The sequence below is a fragment of the Triticum urartu genome, chromosome 5A (assembly GCF_056163025.1).
Source record: "Triticum urartu cultivar PI428250 chromosome 5A, HENAU_Tu73, whole genome shotgun sequence".
Classification (NCBI taxonomy): Eukaryota; Viridiplantae; Streptophyta; class Magnoliopsida; order Poales; family Poaceae; genus Triticum; species Triticum urartu.
The window spans coordinates 4,984,519-5,003,605 of NC_141877.1; positions in this window are offsets into that span (position 1 = coordinate 4,984,519).

The window sequence follows — 19,087 nt, forward strand, 5'->3', positions numbered from 1 at the left end:
ATCTTGTTAAGAATATGTTTTGTGATAGCTATATTGTTGAATATTCTTATGATCCTACATGTAATTATTATGAGACAGGAAAATATGGTGGTAGAAATTTTCATGTTACTAAGTTACCTCTCGTTATGTTGAGATTGCTATTGTTTCTTTCCGCTTCCTTGCATATGCTAGTTTTTGCTTGCCTTAATAATTTGTTTGCCTATAAGATGCCTATGCATAGAAGTATGTTAAACTTATATGTGTTTGTCACGTGTTTTATGATGCTCTCTTTGTGCTTCAATTCTTGTCTTTCATGTGAGCATCATTGAAATATTATGCCTAGCTAGGGGCGTTAAACGATAGCGCTTGTTGGGAGGCAACCCAATTTTATTTTTATACCTTGATTTTTGCTCCTGTTTAGTAATAAATAATTTATCTAGCCTCTTTTTTGGTTGTGTTTTTTGTGTTTAATTAGTGTTTGTGCCAAGTAGAACCATTGGGAAGACTTGGGGAAAGTCTTTTTAATCTTGCTGTAAAAAAACAGAAACTTTAGCACTCACGAGAATTGCTGCCATTTTTATTTGGAAAGTTCTATTTAGTTAATTCTTTTTGAATATGATTAATAGATAAATTCCTCACGTACACCAATTTATTTTTGAATTTTTGGGGTTCCAGATCTTGCGTTAGCTACAGATTACTACAGATTGTTCTGTTTTTGACAGATTCTATTTTTCGTGTATTGTTTGCTTATTTTGATGAATCTATGGCTAGTAAAATAGTTTATAAACCATAGAGAAGTTGGAATAAAGTAGGTTTAACACCAATATAAATAAATAATGAGTTCATTACAGTACCTTGAAGTGGTGTTTTGTTTTCTTTCGCTAACGGAGCTCACGAGATTTTCTACTTTAAGTTTTGTGTTGTGAAGTTTTCAAGTTTTGGGTAAAAGATTTGATGGATTATCGAACAAGGAGTGGAACGAGTCTAAGCTTGGGGATGCCCATGGCACCCCAAGATAATCTAAGGACACCTAAAAGCCAAAGCTTGGGGATGCCCCGGAAGGCATCCCCTCTTTCGTCTACTTCCATCGGTAACTTTACTTGGAGCTATATTTTTATTTACCACATGATATGTGTTTTGCTTGGAGCATCTTGTATTATTTGAGTCTTTATTTGTTATTTTTCCACAATCATCCCTGCTGTACACACCTTTTGAGAGAGACACACATGGTTCGGAAATTGTTAGAATACTCTATGTGCTTCACTTATATCGTTTGAGTTATATAGTTTTTGCTCTAGTGCTTCACTTATATCTTTTAGAGCACGTCGGTGGATTTGTTTTATAGAAACTATTGTTCTCTCATGCTTCACTTAGAATATTTTGAGAGTCCTACAAAATAGCATGGTAATTATGTTAGGCGTTCAAGATTAATAAAAAAATTCTTATGAGTGTGTTGAATACTATGAGAAGTTTGATACTTGATAATTGTCTTGAGATATGGAGATGGTAATATTAGAGTCATGCTAGTCGAGTAGTTGTGAATTTGAGAAATATTTGTGTTAAAGTTTGTGATTCCCGTAGCATGCACGTATGGTGAACCGTTATGCGATGAAGTCGGAGCATGATTTATTTATTGATTGTCTTCCTTATGAGTGGTGGTCGGGGACGAGTGATGGTCTTTTCCTACCAATCTATCCCCCTAGGAGCATGCGCGTAATACTTTGCTTTGATAACTTGTAGATTTTTGCAATAAGTATATGAGTTCTTTATGACTAAGGTTGAGTCCATGGATCATACGCACTTTTCTTCCTTCCACCATTGCTAGCCTCTCTAATACCGCGCACCTTTCGCCGGTATCATACACCCACCATATACCTTCCTCAAAACAGCCACCATACCTACCTATCATGGCATTTCCATAGCCATTCTAAGATATATTGCCATGCAACTTTCCACCGTTCCGTTTACTATGACACGCTCCATCATTGCCATATTGCTTTGCATGATCATATAATTGACATTGTATTTGTGGCAAAGTCACCATTCATAATTCTTTCATACATGTCACTCTTGATTCATTGCATATCCTGGTACACCACCGGAGGCATTCACATGGAGTCATATTTTGTTCTAAGTATCGAGTTGTAATTGTTGAGTTGTAAGTAAATAAAAGTGTGATGATCATCATTTTTAGAGCATTGTCCCAAGTAAGGAAAGGATGATGGAGACTATGATTCCCCCACAATTCGGGATGAGACTCCAGACGAAAAATAAAATAAAATAAAAGAGACCAAAGAAGCCCAAAAAAGAGGCCATAAAAAAGAGAAAAGGCCCAAATAAAAAAATATGAGAGAAAAAGAGAGAAGGGACAATGCTACTATCCTTCTACCACACTTGTGCTTCAAAGTAGCACCATGATCTTCATAATAGAGAGTCTCCTATGTTATCACTTTCATATACTAGTGGGAATTTTTCATTATAGAACTTGGCTTGTATATTCCAATGATGGGCTTCCTCAAAGTGCCCTAGGTCTTCGTGAGCAAGCGAGTTGGATGCACACCCGCTTAGTTCCTTTTGTTGAGCTTTCACATACTTATAGCTCTAGTGCATCCGTTGCATGGCAATCCCTACTCACTCACATTGATATCTATTGATGGGCATCTCCATAGCCCGTCGATACGCCTAGTTGATGTGAGACTATATTCCCCTTTTTTGTCGCCTCCACAACCACCATTCTATTCCACCTAAAGTGCTATGTCCATGGCTCACGCTCATGTATTGTGTGAAGATTGAAAAAGTTTGAGAACACCGAAAGTATGAAACAATTGATTGGCTTGTCATCGGGGTTGTGCATGATTTAAATACTTTGTGTGGTGAAGATAGAGCATAGCCAGACTATATGATTTTGTAGGGATAACTTTCTTTGGCCATGTTATTTTGAAAAGACATAATTGCTTAGTTAGTATGCTTGAAGTATTATTATTTCTATGTCAATATTGAACTTTTGTCTTGAATCTTTCGGATCTGAATATTCATACCACAATTAAGAAGAATTACATTGAAATTATGCCAAGTAGCATTCCACATCAAAGATTCTGTTTTTATCATTTACCTACTCGACGATGAGCAGGAATTAAGCTTGGGGATGCTTGATACGTCTCCAACGTATCTATAATTTTTTATAGTTCCATGCTATATTATATTCTGTTTTGGACATTATTGGGCTTTATTATACACTTTTATATTATTTTTGGGACTAACCTATTAACCGGAGGCCCAGCCCAGAATTGTTTTTTTGCCTATTTTAGGGTTTTGCAGAAAAAGAATATCAAACGGAGTCCAAATGGAATGAAACCTTCGGGGAACGTGATTTTTGGAACAAACATGATCCAGAGGACTTGGACCCTACGTCAAGCAATCAACAAGGAAGGCACGAGGTAGGGGGCGCGCCTACCCCCCGCCCCCCAGGCGCGCCCTCCACCCTCGTGGGCCCCCTGTTGCTCCACCGACGTACTCCTTCCTCCTATATATACCTACGTACCCTCAAACTACCAGATACGGAGCCAAAACCCTAATTCCACCGCCGTAACTTTCTGTATCCACGAGATCCCATCTTGGGGCCTTTTCCGGAGCTCCGCCGAAGGGGGCATCGATCACGGAGGGCTTCTACATCAACACCATAGCCCCTCCGATGAAGTGTGAGTAGTTTACTTCAGACCTACGGGTCCATAGTTATTAGCTAGATGGCTTCTTCTCTCTTTTTGGATCTCAATACAAAGTTCTCCCCCTCTCTTGTGGAGATCTATTCGATGTAATCTTCTTTTGCGGTGTGTTTGTTGAGACCGATGAATTGTGGGTTTATGATCAAGTTTATCTATGAACAATATTTGAATCTTCTCTGAATTGTTTTATGTATGATTGGTTATCTTTGCAAGTCTCTTCGAATTATCAGTTTGGTTTGGCCTACTAGATTGATCTTTCTTGCAATGGGAGAAGTCCTACCTTTGGGTTCAATCTTGCAGTGTCCTTTCCCAGTGACAGTAGGGGCAGCAAGGCACATATTATATTGTTGCCATCGAGGATAACAAGATGGGGTTTATATCATATTGCATGAGTTTATCCCTCTACATCATGTCATCTTGCTTAAAGCGTTACTCCGTTCTCTTGAACTTAATACTCTAGATGCATGCTGGATAGCGGTCGATGTGTGGAGTAATAGCAGTAGATGCAGGCAGGAGTCGGTCTACTTGTTTCGGACGTGATGCCTATATACATGATCATACCTAGATATTCTCATAACTATGCTCAATTCTGTCAATTTCTCAACAGTAATTTGTTCACCCACCGTAAATACTTATGCTCTTGAGAGAAGCCACTAGTGAAACCTATGGCCCCCGGGTCTATCTTCCATCAAATTAATCTTCTAGTACTTAGTTATTTCCTTTGCCATTTATTTTACTTTGCATCTTTTATTTATATTTATCATAAAAATACCAAAAATATTACCCTATCATATCTATCAGATCTCACTCTTGTAAGTGACCGTGTAGGGATTGACAACCCCTTATCGCGTTGGTTGCGAGGATTTATTTGTTTGTGTAGGTGCGAGGGACTCATGCGCGGCCTCCTACTGGATTGATACCTTGGTTCTCAAAAACTGAGGGAAATACTTACGCTACTTTTCTGTATCACCCTTTCCTCTTCAAGGGAAAACCAACGCAGTTCTCAAGAGGTAGCAATCAGCAATACAGATAGGTGAAGTTGCAAACTTAGGATCACATTTCATTCTAGCATTCAAAGATTTTTCTTTATACTTGCATATTAATTTCTCTATATCATCTCTATAATTGCAAGCAAGAATATCTCTAGTTGCTTCTTCACTCATAACATAACCTTCCGGTATCTTAGGCAATTCATATCTAGGAAGTCTAGTTATAGCAGGTGTTTCAGGAGATTCAGTTTCAAGCTCATCATCAGATTCAACAACATCATGTTGTATAACTCTAGCAATTTGTCTATCAAGAAATTCACCAAGGGGCACCTCATCATTATCAAGCAAGGTACTAGAATCATCATAAGCATCATTCATAGTAGAAGTAGCATCATCAATAACTTGCGACATATCAGAATTAATAGCATGTGGTGGTGTTGCAAGTTTATTCATAACAGAAGGTGAATCTAAAGCAGAACTGGATGGAAGTTCCTTACCTCCCTTTGTCTTAGAGGGAAATATCTTAGTCTTTGGATCCTTCAGATTCTTCATAGTGATAATATGATAATAATCCCAAGTGAATCAACAAATATAGCTATGGTCCCCGGCAACGGCCCCAGAAAAAGGTCTTGATAACCCACAAGTATAGGGGATCGCAACAGTTTTTTGGGGTAGAGTATTCAACCCAAATTTATAGATTCGACACAAGAGGAGCCAAAGAATATTTGAAGGTATTAGCAGCTGAGTTGTCAATTCAACCACACCTGGAGATTAATTATCTGCAGCAAAGTGATCAGTAGCAAAGTAGTTTGATAGTTTTGATAGTAGTAGTAGCAGCAATAGTAACAGTAACAATGATAGTAGTAATTTGTAGCAAGTGTAACAGTGATGATAGCAGTAGTAACTTAGTAGAATCAATAAGGATAAATTCGTAGGCATTGGATTGGTGACTTGTTGGATGATATTCATCATGAGACAATTATAACTTAGGGCGATACGGCACTAGCTCCAGTTCATCGATATAATGTAGGAATGTATTCCGTAAATAGTCATACGTGCTTTATTAAAAGAACTTGCATGCCATCTTTTGTCCTACCCTCCCATGGCAGTGGGGTCCATATTGGAAACTAAGGGATATTAAGGTCTCCTTTTAATAGAGAACCGGAACAAAGCATTAACACATAGTGAATACATGAACTCGTCAAACTACGGTCATCACCGGGAGTGGGCCCGGTTGTTGTCACTCCGGGGTTGCCGGATCATAACCGTAGTAGGTGACTATAAGTTGCAAGATCGGATCTAAAACATGGATATAATGATGAATTCATAAACGGTTCAGATCTTAAATCATGGCACCCGGGCCCAAAGCAGTGACAAGCATTAAGCATGGCAAAGTCATAGCAACATCAATCTAAGAACATAGTGGATACTAGTGATCAGGCCCTAACAAAACTAAATCGATTACATGATGAATCTCATCCAAATCCTCACCGACCAGCGAGCCTACGAAGGAATTACTCACTCCCGGTGGGGAGCATCATGGAATTGGCGATGAAGATAGGTTGGTGATGACGAAGATCGAAGATCCCCTCTCCGGAGCCCCAAAAGGACTCTAGATCTGCCCTCTCGAGGAAGAACAGGGCTTGACGGCGGCTCCGTCTCGTGGATCGCGATAATTCTTTCTCCCTGATTTTTTTTGGTATAATGTGAATTTATGGTATCAGGGGGGTCGTCAGCGGGGCCACCAGGTGGGTACAACCGACCTGGGCGTGCCAGGAGAGGGGGCGCGCCCTGGTGGGTTGTGCCCACCCAGGAGCCCCTCTTCGGTGGGTCTTGGCTCCAAAAATTCTCTTTATTGATATAAAAAAACCTCAAAAAGTTTCGTTCCATTCCGAGAACTTTTATTTGTGCACAAAAACAACACCATGGTAGTTTTGCTGAAAACAGCGTCAGTCCGGGGTTAGTTTCATTCAAATCATGGAAATTAGAGTCCAAAACAAGAGGAAAAGCGTGAGAAAAAGTAGATACGTTGGAGACATATCAGAACTATGCCATCATGGTTCTTCCTCTCTGCTACACCATTTTGTTGAGGGGTGTAAGGTGCGGAATATTGATGCTTGATTCCCTCATCACTAAGAAACTCATCCAAGGTGTAGTTCTTGAACTCGGTGCCATTGTCACTTATTATCGTCAAGATCTTTCCATTGTGTTGACGTTGAGCTTCATTTGCAAAGTCGATGACGGTTTGTTGGGTCTCACTCTTCCTCTTGAAGAAATATACCCAAGTGTATCTTGAATAATCATCCACAATCACCAAGCAATACTTTCTACCCCCAAGACTATCAAAGGATGGAGGCCCAAAGAGATCCATGTGAAGGAGCTCCAAGGGCCTCTTCGAGTAGATGATAGTCATGGGTGGGTGAGCCTTCTCATGTAGCTTTCCTTCGATACAAGCACTGCAAGCACGATCTTTGGCAAAACTAACATTTGTTAGTCCACGGACATGGTCCCCCTTGAGAATACTTTGCAAAGATCTCATATTTACGTGGGCTAAACGGCGATGCCAAAGCCATCCCACGTCAACTTTAGCCATTAGGCATGTCGCGATCTTAGTGGGTCGCTCCGAAAAGTTAATCACATAAAGACCGTTCTCGACATACCCAACAAAGGCTACTTTAAGAGTCTTGCTCCACAAGAGGGCCACGGTATCAATATCAAAGAAAGTGGCAAAGCCCATGAGTGCAAGTTGACGAACGGAAAGTAAGTTGTATGCAAGGGACTCAACAAGCATGACTTTCTAGATTGTGTGATCATGAGAAATGACAACCTTTCCAAGACCCAATACCTTAGAAGATGAGGCATCACCACACTCGACATTGGTGGGCATAGATGAAACCTTGTGCACGTCCACCACCAAGTCCTTGCTTCTGGTCATATGATTTGTGGCTCCACTATCGAGCAACCATGATCCCCCACCGGAAGCAAACACCTACAAGAGATCAATGCTTGGTTTTAGGTACCCATTTTGTAACGGGTCCTTTGATGTTAGTAACAAGGGTCTTAGGAACCCAAATAGACCATTCAATGTACTCATAAGGAGAACCAACAAATTTCACATAAACATGCCCATCACTAGCGTGGGATAACACATAAGAAAGGTTAAAGTCGTCGGCTTTGTTGGAAGTAGTGGCGTTGCCCTTCTTGACCTCACCACCCTTCACATTGTTCTTCTTCTCCTTAGAAGTACCCTCTCCCTCCTCCATAAAAGTTTGCTTGAGAGGAGGAGGCCGTTTGGCCATGCCATTCTTCTTCTTATTCTTGGACTTGGGTGCAAACCCAATTCCCTCCTTGCCCACAACTTCCTTTTGATTGCTCAAAAGGTCGTTGAGGTTCTTCTCACCTTGTATGCAAGACACAAGGCCTTTCTCAAGTTGCTCCTTCAACTTGGCATTCTCCTCCACAAATGCACATGATCACAACATGGGTTAGTAGCATTTGCATTATCAATTAAAACCATGTGAGGAAAAGTGGCTTTCTCCTTGGTTAGCTTCACTTGGAGTTGATCATGAGACTCTTTGAGCCTAGCATGAGCACCCTTCAAGGCCTTGTGAGCCTTGTCAAGTATATCAAAATCATCCTTAAGTCTAGCATGGTCAACCCCAAGTTTAGCCTTCTTGGAGTTGAGCACACGATATACAACAAGAGCATGATCAAGATCTTTCTTTAATTTAGCATGATCATTGTTGTGTGACTCCTCAAGAGCCAAACGATGACCACGCTCTTCCTCAAGCACATTAGATAGATTTGATATCTCATCAGCTTAGTCATGACTATGCCCTTCCATCCTAGAGATGGTATCTTCGTGAGCCTCGATCATGTCATTGGCTTCACCAACTTGTTCCAAGAGAGCAACAAAGTGCTTCTTGGGTTTACCCTTGAGCTTACTCATAAAAGACTCAAATTCATTTTCTTCCTCCTTCGACCCCCTCACTTTCATCAATGCAACTTGTCAAGGAAGGATTAGTAGTGATGGTAGTTTTGATGTTAGTGGTTACCTTGTTGGTGGCTTTAGCCATGAGGCACTTGGCGGTGATTTTCTCGTTGGGAGAATCAAAAAGGGACACCCGTGGAGTTGTTGCAATGGCAACGGAGGCCATGGCAACCTTCACACTGTCTTCATCATCCTCATTGTACTCTTCTTGTGATGCCAACCCCTTGGGAGGAGTCTTCTTGGTGAAGTTGTTCTTGTTGGGAAAGGACTTGGCCCTGTCTTCTCGGATAAGATTTCCACCATTGTCTTCCCTCTTCTCGTATGGGCACTCCGCAACAAAGTGTCTCACATTGCCACAATTATAGCATGTCCTCACACATTGCTTGTCCTTGGTGCCACTTGAGTTGTTCTTGTTGAACTTGGGCCTTGAGTTCTTCTTGCTCCAAAATTGCCGTGAAGCGAGAGCCATGTGCTCATGATAAGCATATTTGGTATCTTCAGGGCAACACTACTCTTCTTCCTCTTCACCCTCTTCTTCCACACTAGCCTTGGCCTTCAAAGCAAGGTTGGGCTTCTTTTCTCATTGAGAATGCAACACCGCATTGTTGGTGGTCTTGTCCAAGATCCTCATTGCAACAAACTCATCCAACACTTCACTTGAGGACAAGGCGTGAAAGTCCGGCCTTTGACGGATGACGGAGGACATGGACTTATGGTAAGGCATCACGGCCTTGAGAAACTTGCGCTTGATCCAATTTTCATCCATATCCTTGCTCACGTGATCTCGGAGTGAGACCGTGAGAGTGGTTAATCTCTGATAAAGCTCTCGAGGTTCTTCATCTTCATTCATTGCAAACTCATCGGCTTCATCTTGCACCACTTCAAAGTTTGAGCGTTGGATAATTGTGCTTCCCTTGTAAATGGAAACAACATGTTGCCATGCTTCCTTGGCCACAGTGAAAGGACAGAGATGCGCAATATCTTCGGGTGGAATTGCTTCTTAGAGAATGAAGAGAGCGGACTTGTTGAATTGATGATCCTTGGCTTCTCTAGGAGTGAAGTTTCTTGGGTCGTGCGGGTAGAAACCTTGCTCAATAATTCTCCAAAGATTAGTAGAACTATGATTTACGTTTAAAGCGATAGACCCAAGCAGCAAAATCCTCATTTTTCACAAGCTTGGGAGGAGGAACAACATGATTCATATGCGTGGAGGGAACCGGTCCTCCATAAGTAATTGGAGGTTCAACAAGGGCAAAGATGCCATTTCCACTTCTACTACTAGTCAAAGGAACTTGATCACTAGTAGCTTCCCCTTGTTGGAGTTAGCATCCGTCACCTTGTGTGACGCCCCTGATTCGACCGTACACTAATCATACACGCAAACATGTACGATCAAGATCAGGGACTCATGGGAACATATCACAACACAACTCTACAAATAAAATAAGTCATACAACCATCATATTACAAGCCAGGGGCCTCAAGGGCTCGAATACAAGAGCTCGATCATAGACGAGTCAGCGGAAGCAACAATATCTGAGTACAGACATAAGTTAAAAAAGTTTGCCTTAAGAAGGCTAGCACAAACTGGGATACAGATCGAAAGAGGTGCAGGCCTCCTGCCTGGGATCCTCCTAAGCTACTCATCGTCGTCGTCAGTGGGCTGCACGTAGTAGTAGGCACCTCCTGAGTAGTGGTAGTAGTCGTCGACGGTGGCATTTGGCTCCTGGGCTCCAGCGTCTGGTCGCAGCAATCGAGTATAGAAAGGGGAAAAGAGGGAGCAAGGCAACCGCGAGTACTCATCTAAAGTACTCGCAAGCAAAGAGCTACACTACATATGTATGCATTGGTATCAAAAGGATTAAGGGTATCATATGTGGACTGAACTGCAGAATGCCGGAATAAGAGGGGGATAGCTAGTCCTATCGAAGACTACGCTTCTGGTAACCTCCATCTTGCAGCAGGATTAGAGAGTAGATGGTAAGTTCACGAAGTAGCATCACATAGCATAAACCTAACCGATGATCCTCCCCTCGTCGCCCTGTGAGAGAGCGACCACCGGTTGTATCTGGCACTTAGAAGGGTGTGTTTTATTAAGTATCCAGTTCTAGTTGTCATAAGGTCAAGGTACAACTCCAAGTCGTCCTGTTACCGAAGATCACGGCTATTCGAATAGATTAACTTCCCTGCAAGGGTGCACCACATAACCCAACACGCTCGATCCCATTTGGCCGGACACACTTTCCTGGGTCATGCCCGGCCTTGGAAGATCTACATGTCGCAGCCCTACCTAGGCACAACAGAGAGGTCAGCACGCCGGTCTAAATCCTATGGCACAGGGGTCTGGGCCCATCGCCCATTGCACACCTGCACGTTGCGTACGCGGCCGGTGAGCAGACCTAGCCTCCCTTATACAAGAGTAGGCGTTCCAGTCCAACTCGGCGCGCGCCGCTCAGTCGCTGACGTCACGAAGGCTTCGGCTGATACCACGACGTCGAGTGCCCATAACTGTCCCCGCGTAGATGGTTAGTGCGTATAGGCTAGTAGCCAGACTCAGATGAAATACCAAGATCTCGTTAAACATGTTATTTTGAAATAATCGCGAACGCCGTCCAGGGCCAGGCCCACCTCTCTCATAGGTGGTCTCAACCTGCCGTGTCGCTTCGCCACAAAGATCCACTCAGAGGGCCGTCGGGACAAACGTCCTTTCGGACCCAATCCGTGAATCACTCGCGGGTACTCCTACGAGCCGACCTGTCTTTAGTCACCACAAGTATCATATATTATGTATATAAGTATATACCCGTGATCACCTCCCGAGTGATCACGGCCCGATAGTATAGCATGGCAGACGGACAAGAAAGTATGGCCACTGATGATAAACTAGCATCCTATACTAAGCATTAGGATTGCAGGTAAAGTTAACAACAGTAGTAGCAAGGACAGGCTATGCATCAGGATAGGATTAACGGAAAGCAGTAGCATGCTGCACTACTCTAATGCAAGCAGTATAGAGAGTAGAGTAGGCGATATCTGGTGATCAAGGGGGGGCTTGCCTGGTTGCTCTGGCAAGAGAGAGGGGTCGTCAACATCGTAGTCGTACTGGGTAGCAGCGGCGTCGGTCTCGGTGTCTAGCGAGAGAAGAGGGGGGAGAAACAATAAATATTAAGCAAACAGATGCATAGTGATGCATGACATGACAAGTATCGGTGCTAGGGGTGCCCTAACGCGGTACGAGGCGGTACCGGTGAAGGGGAAAACATCCGGCGAAGTATTCCCGGTGTTTCGCGTTTTCGGACAGATGAACCGGAGGGAGAAAGTTGCATGTTTGCTATGCTAGGGATGCGTGGCAGACGAACGGGCTGCGTATCCGGATTCGTCTCATTGTTCTGAGCAACTTTCATGTAGAACGTATTTTCATCCGAGTTACGGATTAAAAGATATGATTTTCTAAAGATTTAAATCATTTTCTGATTTTAATTATTTATTTAAATCCAACATTATCCAGAACAGTGTTTGATAACGCAAGCATGACATCAGAGTGATGTCAGCAGGTCAACTGGTCGGTTGACCAGTCAAACCAGACAGGTGGGTCCAGTGGGACCCACATGTCATTGTCTGGGCCACTAACAGGGGGTTTAGTCTAACTAATTTGGGTTAATTAGTGGGTGGGACCCAGTAGTCAGTGACTATTTAGTTAATTAAATTAATTAATGAAATAATTAGCATTTTATTTATTTACAAAATGTTTTAAAAGACGCGGGCCCGCATGTCAGTGGCAGTAGCTGCCACATCAGCGCAGTTGACCTCGGTCAACATGGCCAGTTGGGCCCCCCAGGCCCACAGGCAGTGACCCAGGGGTAGGCCCTGGTGTGCCAGCTCAGTGGAGCCGCCGGAGTAGCTCCGGCGAGCTCGCACGCAGCGACCGAACGCCGGCGTGCGTCGGGATTCACCTACGGGGCACCAAATCGAGCGCGGCCGGGCGCGTTGGAACGGCAAGACGACGACGTGTCGGTAGGAGGTGGTCTGGCGAGCTGTGGTGGCCGGAGAAGGGCGCATCGAGTTCACCCTCGGTGAGGGGTTTCGGGCGAGCAACGGCAACAGTGATGCGGCGCGCTACTGGGCAAACAGAAGAGCGGGGCGAAGCCTACGCGCGCGCGCGAGCACAACTGCATGAGCCCGTGACCATTTGGTCACCGGAGACTCGTCGGCGACGAGCTCTGCGGCGGCACGCTCGGGCGCTCGTCGAGCTAGGGGCTAGCGGCCATGGATAAGCGCGTGAGCGGGCGCGTTGCGTTCCTGGAAGCACCAGGAACACGATGCCGTGCTCAGGCGAGCACGACGGAGAGCATGGCCACGACGGCGAGGCGATCCACGGCGACGGGCTCACGGCAACGGCGACAATGATGCTACGGTGCGCGAGGGGCTTAACGAGGAGGAACAGGAGGCGGGGGAGCTCACCGTGCGGCACGCAAGATGGCCCGTGGTGGTTTAGTAGTAGTAGGGGCATCGCCGGAGTTGGTGAAGAGCGGCGGCGTAGCTTGTCAGAGGAGAGGAGGAAGACGACAGTGTCGTGGGTGCTGCAGTGGCTCCGAGCTCCAACTGCGGCCACCGGTGGATGAGGAAGACGAAGGCGGAGACAAAGGACACGCAGGCGAGGCGAGGCGAGGGTTGTGGCCGCGCGTTTCACGGCGGCGGGTTCATGTTAGCGTCGGATGTGGTGGGGGGAACGAGGGGGAGCGTGGTGGATCTGAGGGGAGGGCGCAGGAACCGAGGGAGAGAGCGGGGCGAGTGGGAGGAGGGGTCGAGGAGGCGAAGGCATGGCGGCCTTATCCCCTCCTCGACGCCGGCGAGGGGGTGCGGCGGGGACGCGCCCTGTTCCGACCCGGGTCGGGGGAACAGGGAAGGGGACGAGGCAGGGGAGTGAGGCCAGGTGTGGCCAGCTGGGCCAGGTGGGCCGGCCGGCCTGTGAGCTGGGCCGCCTGGTCCAGGGGGGCTTCCTTTTTTTGTTTTTGTAATTTCTTTCTTTCTTTTATTTTCCTTTTCTGTTTTATTTAGTTTAGGGCATTTAGGTATTTTGTAAAATTGTGTCTGCTACACCATAATTACCTATGCCATTTTTGGCACTGACCGAACATTTTTGTTTCAACTTTTAAAAACTTTTGTTGTTTGCCATTCTTCTGAATTGATTTTTGAATCGGTTTGAACTAACAAAAGTTTAGCAACAGTAATCACAGATGACATGGCATCATTAGGAGAGTTTTACTGTAGCCTAATTATCCAGGCGTTACAAATCTCCACCACTACAAGAAATCTCATCCCGAGATTTTAGGAGGTAGAAGGAAATAATGCGGGGTATTCACCACGCAGGCGGTCCTCGCGTTCCCAAGTGGCTTCGTCTTCAGAGTGATTCGACCACTGGACTTTGAGGAACTTGATCGCCTTCTGACGTGTGCGGCGTTCAGCTTGGTCAAGAATGCGGACCGGATGCTCTTTATAGGAGAGGTCTTGTTGCAATTCGAGCACTTCATGATCCACTACTCGGATTGGATCCTTGAAGCAAGGACGGAGTTGTGACACGTGGAACACATCGTGAACCTGGGAAAGGTTCGGCGGAAGCTCAAGTTGATATGCCACTTTTCCATGCCTTTCGAGTATAGTGAATGGGCCAATATAGCGAGGAGCTAGCTTGCCCTTGATCCCGAAGCGGTGAGCACCCTTCATTGGTGTAACTCGAAGATAAGCCTTTTCGCCAGGTTGATAGACCATGTCTTTGTGATGACGGTCATACTGACTCTTCTGACGTGACTAAGCAGTCTTGAGATTCTCGCGAATAATGCGGACTTGCTCTTCGTCCTGTTGGATAATATCCGGACCGAAGAGTGGACGTTCCCTAGTTTCTGACCAGTTCAGAGGGGTTCGACACTTTCGTCCATATAGCACTTCGAAGGGGGACATCTTCAGACTAGCTTGATAGCTATTATTATAAGAGAACTCGGCATATGGAAGAGATTCCTCCCATTTCTTGCCGAAGGAAATTACACAAGCTCGAAGCATGTCTTCGAGAACTTGGTTGACACGTTCAACCTGTCCTTGCGACTGAGGATGAAACGCCGTACTGAACGACAGATGAGTTCCCATAGCTTCTTGAAAACTTGCCCAAAATCTTGAAGTGAATAAGCTGCCACGGTCTGAACTGATAACCAGTGGAATACTGTGAAGTGAAACAATTCTAGACATGTAGAGAGTAGCAAGCTGACTAGCAGGGATTGTCTCTTCGACCGCCAGAAAATGTGCGACTTTAGAAAGCCGGTCAATGACGACAAGAATAGCATCATTACCTTTCTGTGATTTGGGAAATCCAGTGACGAAGTCCATTTCAACATGGTCCCATTTCCATTCAGGAATAGAGATAGGTTGCAGAGTTCCAGCAGGCCTTTGATGCTATGCTTTGATACGGCGGCAAACGTCACACTCAGCAACATATCGAGCAATGTCTTGCTTCATATTAGACCACCAGAATCTTTGACGGATGTCTTGGTACATCTTTGTACTACTAGGATGAATAGACAAAGGCATATCATGAGCTTCTTTCATAACCTCTTTAGTCTGATCCAGGTTTTTCCTCGAATGTGGTACCACTAGGCGGCCTTTGAAGTACAAGGTGCCATCATCGGTGATAGAGAAGAAGGAGGGCTTTCCTTCTGCTAGATGACGTTTAATCTTATGGACTTCAGAGTCATAACCTTGAATAGTCTTTATGCCAGCTACGAGATCTGGTACGACAGCCAGGGTATTTAGAGAACCCTTAGTAAAAACACGAAGATTCATCTTCTCAAACTCTAGGGGAGGGGGGCGAGTGCTCTAGGAGGAACAATATGAAGGTTCATCTTTCTAAATTCTTCGACAAGCGAGGGCTAAACTTTGTGAACCTGGAGGTGATTGCATTAAGACTTGCGGCTCAAGGCATCAGCCATTACATTAGCCTTGCCGGGGGTATAGGATATACCCACGTTAAAGTCTGCAACAGTCTCCATCCATCTTTGCTGACGGAGGTTCAAATCTAGCTAAGTAAACAGATACTTCAGACTTTGGTGGTCGGTGAAGATTTCGCAACGATTACCGAGAAGGTATTGTCGCCACTGCTTCAGTGCATGAATGATAGCAGCAAGCTCGAGGTCATGAACTGGGTAGTTTTCTTCATGAGGGCGCAGTTGACGAGAGGCATAAGCAATCACTCTACGCTCTTGCATTAGGACGCAGCCTAATCCTTGACGGGAAGCGTCGCAGTAAATGACGAAGTCCTTCTTAGTATCAGGTGGAGCAAGCACTCGGGCAGAAGTCAACTTGTCTTTGAGTGCCTGGAAACTTTCCTGACACTTGTCTATCCAGTCGAACTTGACACCCTTATGCAACAGATTAGTCAGAGGCCTGGCAATCTTGGAGAAGTTCTCGATGAATCGACGGCAATAGCTGGCGAGACCGAGAAAACTTCGGACTTGCTTGACGTTTGTCGGTGTCAAAACCGGCGGATCTCGGGTAGGGGGTCCCGAACTATGCGTCTAGGCCGGATGGTAACAGGAGGCAGGGGACACGATGTTTTACCCAGGTTCGGGCCCTCCTGATGGAGGTAAAACCCTATGTCCTGCTTGATTGATATTGATGATATAGGTAGTACAAGAGTAGATCTACCACGAGATCAGAGAGGCTAAACCCTAGAAGCTAGCCTATGGTATGATTGTATGTTGTGGTTGTTTTCCTACGGACTAAACCCTTCGGTTTATATAGACACTAGAGAGGGTTAGGGTTACACAAGGTCGGTTACAAAGGAGAAGATATCCATATCCATATTGCCTAGCTTGCCTTCCACGCCAAGTAGAGTCTCATCCGGACACGAGACGAAGTCTTCAATCTTGTATCTTCATAGTCTAACAGTCCGGCCAATGGAGATAGTCCGGCTGTCCGGAGACCCCCTAATCCAGGACTCTCTCAGTAGCCCCTGAACCAGGCTTCAATGATGATGAGTCTGCGCGCAGTATTTTCTTCGGCATTGCAAGGCGGGTTCCTTCTCCGAATACATCACAGAAGAATTTGAATACGAGGATAGTGTCTGACCCTGCAAAATAAGTTCCACATTCCACCGTAGAGAGAATAATATTTTCGCAGATCTAATTTGCTGGCTTGTTTTGGCAGCATGACGTTACGTCATGGCCCAGTGATTATTCGAACCGTTTCTTTTAACCAGCTCCACACATAACGCGAGGCGGTTTCTTGACACGTCTTGTCGAAGCAGAGATCGTGTTCCCCCAATTACGGGATTCTCATTAATGCGGTCGTGGGTAACCCAACCGTGTCTAGGACTACTAGGTTATAGGCAAGTCCTAAACGGCTACGGAGAGGATGCTTGATATTCACCCTCTTTATAAAGGGACAAGGTTTTTGCTTTTTCCCTCTCGTGCTCAATCGAACCCTTCCCCCGCCTCGAGTTCTAACACCCAAAGCCTAGGTTAGGTGCTCCGGATCTTCAATCATGTCCGGATCCAGCCTTCAAGGCTGATGGATACCCTCCTCCGTTACGAAAGAGGACATTAAGAAGTTGAGGGAGGCCAGATACCTGACCGCCGAGGTTTCGCATCGGCTGCCTGCTCGAGGGTAGATCGTCCCTACTCCCGAACCCAACGAGAACGTCGTGTTCGTCTCCCACTTCCTCCGAGGTCTAGGCCTCACTCTGGATCCCTTCGTCAGGGGTTTGATGTTCTATTACGGGCTAGATTTCCACGATCTAGCTCTGGACTCCTTTCTCCACATCTCGACATTTATTGTCGTGTGTGAGGCCTTCCTCTGCGTTACCCCTCACTTCGGCCTGTGGCTCAAGACCTTTGAAGTAAAGCCGAAGATGATCGAGGGGCAACATGCAGCGTGCGGAGGTGCATCAATAGGCAAGATGGCAGGAGCTCCATGGCCGAAAGGTTCCTTTTCAGAGGTGTCCGAATTATGGCAACGGGAGTGGTTTTACGTCACGGCTCCCAGAAGTGCCAAGTGGGCGGCTGCCCCTGCTTTCCACTCGGGCCCCCCACCACAACTGATGTCATGGATTAGCAGAGGTCTGAGTTGGGGTCCAGCCAAGGACGTGCCTATACTGCAAAGCCGCATCCGAGATCTCTTCGAGGGAGATTTTAATTTGGTTGTGGTAATACAAGTTATGCTGGTTCGTCAAGTCCAGCCTTGCAAACGCCGGCCCCTTCGCTTGTGGGAGTTCAACCCAGAGGGACCACGTGCCATTCAAAGTTTCCTCGGCCTGACGCACGCGGAGATGTACAAGTCATTCTTCGGACCTCAAGTGGAGTGTCCGGATATTACTGAGGACGTGGGCCTGAGCAGTAACCGCGCCGCCGAACAAGTAAGAAATCCTCTGGCCGAACACACTGTCTTTTATTCATCATGAAGTTATTTCTGAGAGTTTGCTTTTTGACCAGGACTGGCTAACGAAGGCAAAGATGATTCGGTGTTTGGCCCCCCTCCCTGAGGGTTTGGAAAATCCGGTATTGGAAAGATGCTCGAGGTCGCACCTTGCCCGGAGCCCTCGAAGGAAGATACAGGGGGATAATACGGGCGGACACGGGCCCCCATCGCTGCCCGTTCCAACCGAGGGAATGAGCATCTCCATGAAGGAGGATAACCGGGGGAGGAAAAGGACTACTTCCGAGGATCCGGAAGCCGAAGCCTCCAAACGGGAGAAGAAGTCTCCCATAGAGGGTCCTACCTCGGGGGGTGCTTTTGCCGCACAAAGTCCACGGGGGGATCAGCCCTCCAACGAGTCGTAAGTGATCCAAAATACTTTAATAGTAAAGGTATGCTATCTTTTTTCTGAGAAAATAACCACCGCATATATCTTGCAGTTCGGGCCTTAGCCCCTCTCAGCTGAGCTCGTCTTCGGGGGATCTTCTTCCAGAGATGATGGAGAGCGAAATGCCTCCCCCGGACTCCTTCGCTCAAGAAGCGGGCGACCCCGAAGTGTTGTCACGGAGGGCCTCTCCGGATCCGGTGAGGCCAGAAGATAATCCCATAGACCCCCGAAGTCCCCAGTGTCCGGCTCCCGAAGAGAGCAGACAAAAGAGTCCGGCACCGTCTGGTATGTGGTCGGACGTTCTGAGGGAGTTGGTGGGGCGATCCGCCATCTCAGCAGAACACCGTACGCTGATGGGTACGGTGATGGAGAGAATTTTGTCCGCCGAAAGCGGATTACATGAAGCCTTTATGAGTCTACTGACAGGCTTTGAGGTACGTGAGATAATATGTGATAGTACTGCACATGTTAGGTGTGCCCTGTGTAGATAGTAGCCCCTGAGACTCTGGTTGTCGTCGAGAATGGCGGCGAACAGAGGATCATATTCCCAGGCAATAAC